The following is a 5,104-nucleotide window of genomic DNA, read 5'->3' as shown; positions in this document are numbered from 1 at the left end:
TGAGACTGGTTATTCTTATGCTTTCACATGGTGTAAAAGTCTTTATGACAAACAGATTCGGGTGCATTGAAAAAGCACCTTATATTTGCTTCATGAAGCACACAATGGAATGAATCCGGGTCAGAGCTGCACCATTTTCACAACCATAAACATAGCAAGTTATTCACAGATCATTTCCCAAATCAATTACCTCCATTGTGACTTTTCTCCATTATACAACTTCCAAGTGAGTTTGCATAGACAAAAGACCTGCAGCTTATAATGAGTTACAAAACGGCACAGTAAGCAATGCATTACTGTAATTTTATTCCATTTATACACATAATAAAGCTGGTGAAATGCTGCAGTCTTACCACATAGACAAAAATGACCTGAGCTTTAATTTCCAGCTGGTTGCAATTGCTGTGTGTCATTCCACCCAATATAATGTTTTAGCAAACATGTTTGTGTTTAGTATAACATCTACTTTTTACTGTTCAAAAACTATTTGGCCTTTTACAGTTCAACAGGAGATATGAATAATGCAAGGTCACAACTGGAATGCCGAACTGGTGGAATCCCCTTTTTCTCTTCACAGGAACATCTTCTATCAAAGACTTTCTGTCTTCTCTTCACCCATTTACCAAAGCTGAACAACAGCTTAGCAATAGTCCCATGTTTCCCAGAGGACAGTCCTATCCACTTGCGCTGGGAGACCGTCTGTTCACAGGCCCTTGTAAGCTCACAGGGCATCATCAATAGAGACACGGGCAACGTTGAACCATAAGCTGACTGGCCTGGGAACAGAGGTGTAGCTCTGAACAAAGTACTGGGATAATGATGAGAAAATACTACCATGAGAAAATAGTTTACACTGGAGAGCCGGAGGGGTAAAATACTTAACACCAGACTTAAAGAAAATGTTTAGGTGTTGATCCAGTTTCCCAGTTAGGTTGATGAGCTTTCTGTGCTTGCTTCTCAGCATGAGAGGAAGCCTTTGAGCTGAAAAGGATGCCCACATACTCCACTGTTAGCATTGTGGTCATAACAAAATGGGACTTCTTCTGTAATGTCCAGAACGTCTTCTGCATTTACAGTTCAAGCTTTGCTCCTCACATTTTTCTCATGAGATATGCTAAGTTTTCAAATAATAGATTATTAGGAATCACATCACTCATGCAAACTTAATATTTTATGTTGGACTAATTGTGTCATCATTAGCATTTTTCATAGATTTGGCTGAAGCAACATTGGTTCATTCCTCAAGTTAGCCACCTTTTCGATAGTACATCATTGAGGCAGCATGTTATCATCTTGACAGAGAACGGAAAAAAGTCAGCAAGAAGGCTGTCTCTTCAAAAAACCTGGAAAGTATTCATATACTTTATGGAAGTACAAGAAAGCCTGCTTAAGAGATTTTAGGCCGTGTTGAAGAAAAAAGATAGCCATACCAAATATGACTCGGAATTAGCAATTTTTGGGCCATTCCTAATGCTGAGTAAGCCTTTGAGTTTGTTTGTTTTCTATAAGGTATATTGCACTCACAATCACACCTATGGACAAGTTAACCTGACATCATATTTCACATGATCTACATGATGCATTTGTGAAAGATTGGTAAATTTCTTGCAGTAAGCCCCTCGACTGCTGATATTATCAATGGCTCTCCCAAAGAGACAAGCTTCATATTATTTTTCTCAAAGCTATCACCCTGTCCATACTGCTCATTCTGTTCCGTTCAGCAGTGCTGCTCATCAGACACCCCAGAAACATTTCTTTTCTTGTCTGCTCTCTCTTTTTTTATATCTTCAGAATAGAAGAGATAATACTGATACAGTCCTGGTGTCACTTTAATGGTTTTCTGATTTATGTTGAATTTTCCAGCAGATCACTCTTTTTGATCTTCAGTTTGCCCTATACTTTTCAATTTGAAGACATGAAAACTTAAACATTAAAATAAAGACTACCCGTGTTTAAAATCAAAAATTTATTTCTGTCATTTCCATTCAATTAGTCTTTACTTTTCCACATCCATGGTGGCAAAGCTACAAATAGAATTTGTAGAGACTAATTAGTGCTCCTCACACAAATGCCTTTCTGTTTCCAAGCTAGTGGGCTGCTGGATACATACAGAAAGGGTCCCTCAGCTGAAAACATGCAATCATTGTGTTGAGTCATGTGTGCAGAAGTGTAATATCAAATCAGTTGAAAAAGTGCTCCACCACCCCCTTATACCTCACAATGCTTGGTCAGCACTCTGTGTTTGGGATTTTGCTTGCATTACGCCACATGCACTCATTTGTTGCTTAATAAGCTTTAAATGCAAAGACCATGTTTATCTAAATGTACAGTAACTTCAATGATAATTCAGTGTGATCTATCACATGCTGTCAGAGAAACAGTAACCTTAAGCACTGCTTCATCACTATGTCCCCACTCAAACAAGAGTATTCCCTAACAGATCAGCTTAAAGGGGGTTTATGGATTTCGAGGGCTTTGAACTGACAGGAAACAGCATGCAAACAGCACTCTCATGAGTCAAATCCCACTCTTTAAAGATCAGTCCATTGATCTCAAACTCATCTCAATGATATTTTGTAGCCAGTGAATTTTGAAAGTTCATTGGCTTTGAAAACAAACTTGTTACAAAGCCAGTTTTTGCCATCATGTTTGAAATATGCTACTTGTTCTCGTTCGGGAAAGCCACACCTATGGAGGGGTGAAAAGCCTTCTGTCATAGAGTCCTGTTGAAGCTGAGCAAAAAAAACAAAACACAAAACAAAACCAAAAAAGAAAAAAAAAGAAAAATCTGTTTTCAAATTCCAGAGTGAGAAAGCTTGCTGTTTGACAGTCACACAGACCCATTAATAGCCCATGGTCTGTAACACTGTAACTATACGTCTTTATCAGCTACGCTGAGGCAAAAAGAACAAGATAATTATATAAATTGAGGATGTGTCACGATGCCTTGTGAGAGTAAAATATTGACTTGGCTGACCTACTTACTTTATATTTCTATAATGTCTTGTCTTTCAATGGAATCAATAGGAGAATTTTATTTTAGCATTTCTGACATTTTAAGTCTTTATTCTTTTCAGAAAAAGGTCTCACGCCACCTTGCATAATCAAAACATTTAGAGAGGTAGAATTGTTTATGCTGTCTGGGTTAAGTCTGAGATGAGTTATTTAACTTCTTTAACTAAGTTGTAACTTTCATTTTAAGAGGTTTATTTTAGTATTGAAAATCAGTGTGGGAGATATCGCTTTTACAACACTGTGCCCAAACTGGAATGGTTCATGAATAATTGGACACTTGACACCTTTGTGGGCTTTAAAGCAGTTCAATCAGGTAATCTCAGTATAGAAACAATGTTAGTGAAGGTCACAAATGATATTCTTATGGCCTCTTATCTTTGTGTTTGTCCTGCTAGACCTCAGCACAGCATTCAATACTGTTGATCATGAAATTTTCTTACAACCATTAGAGCATACCATAGATATTAAAGATATTATATTGCAGTGGTTTGAATTATATCTAAGACTTAAATTTGTTCATGCAAATGGTGAGTCTTTTTCATATGCTAAGGTTCATTATGGAGTTCCACAGGGTTCCGTGCTAGGACCAGTTCAATTAACATTATACATACTACCTTTAGGCAGTATGAAGGCAAAATATAGATCTTCACTTCTATGCAGATGATACCCAGATTTACCTATCCATGAAGCCAGATGACACACACTATTTTATGTCCATCACCAGAATGAAGGCCAAGAGTCATCAGATATTCAAGAATGTTGGGTACCAAAAACCCCCCCTCAAATAATCTGGTGGATTGAGGAGCAAACGTATTGTGGAAAACTGAAAAATTGTTTTTTTTTTTTATGTGTGTGAAAATGACTACACAGCAAGTGAATAATGGATTTCAAGGTGTAAGCATCCTTAGTTCTATGCCTATGTTTAAACCATGACCGTAATCTGGACGATTCACCAAAAATGCAATCCCCAATAAGCATTAAAATGAGAGTGGGCAGGATATAGCCAAGATATACAAAAAGATACCACTATAATCATGGCACAACAATATATAGGCTGAGAAACCAAAAGGTAAAGAGTGTAGGGAAAAAAGCAAAAAAAAAAAAAACCCAAAACAAAACAAAACAAACAAACAAACAAACAAAAAACCCCCAACACCTTACGGTCCAAAGCTTTTCACCTTATCTGTCAAACACAGTGACAGTTGTGTTATAGGTTTTATATGTGAATAGAAATTCTACACTCGCAATTCTTGATTATTCCTGTAATAATAAATGAATAAACAAGATGAACATGTGCACAGTTCAGCCAATTACAAAAAAAAAAAAAAAAAAAAAAAAGGCTGACATTTTATAATTCAGACAGTCCTGAATCTTAAAGAATACAAAATCTGTAACTGTGCAGTATTTTGGGGTAATCTTAAATGTATCATTCCACTCAAAATTAATGGACTACTTCTTTGCCAACAATTGATCATTGCAGTCATTTTCAAGAGAAAGAAAATTAGGGCTCATCGTGTACTCCATTGTAACCGAGTACTTTTTTGTACTTTTTTTCTCATACTACTACCACATTAAATTTAATTTTAGCTTTGGGCTGAAGGTTCTCTGCCTCATTCTTTGAATCTTACATTAAGCTAAATACTAACTAATAACATCTTCTTCTTACTTTAGACTTAGACTGGATATATATTTCACTTTCCTTTCATTTATCTAATAAATATGATGCAAGTTAGACCGACAACATAGAAAATGTAGTGCAGGTCTAATATAACCTCAAGCCTGTGTAAAAATGGGTAATAAAACCTCACATTACCAATAATGCCATTGGTGTAGATCAGAAAATCCGCAGAACACTTTCTGGCTATCAAAGAATGACTTAATTAGGATACTTTTTGAGGTTAGGTTGGTATTAGTGGGCTTCTCTTTAAGGAAATCTAGCTCACTTTACCAAAGTCCTTATGAGGAAGGTTTTGCGTGTCCTTGCCGGTAAATCGCGAGCGTGCTCATATGCATGCGCGTGAAATAAAACTAGAGACTGAGCGGGGTAGAGAGGGTCACAGGGAGACACGGAGAGAAAAAAGGGTACGGT

This window comes from Oreochromis niloticus, linkage group LG7 (genome assembly GCF_001858045.2).
Source record: "Oreochromis niloticus isolate F11D_XX linkage group LG7, O_niloticus_UMD_NMBU, whole genome shotgun sequence".
Taxonomy (NCBI): Eukaryota; Metazoa; Chordata; class Actinopteri; order Cichliformes; family Cichlidae; genus Oreochromis; species Oreochromis niloticus.
The sequence above is the reverse complement of the archived record's forward strand: the minus strand, read 5'-3'. Positions refer to the sequence as shown.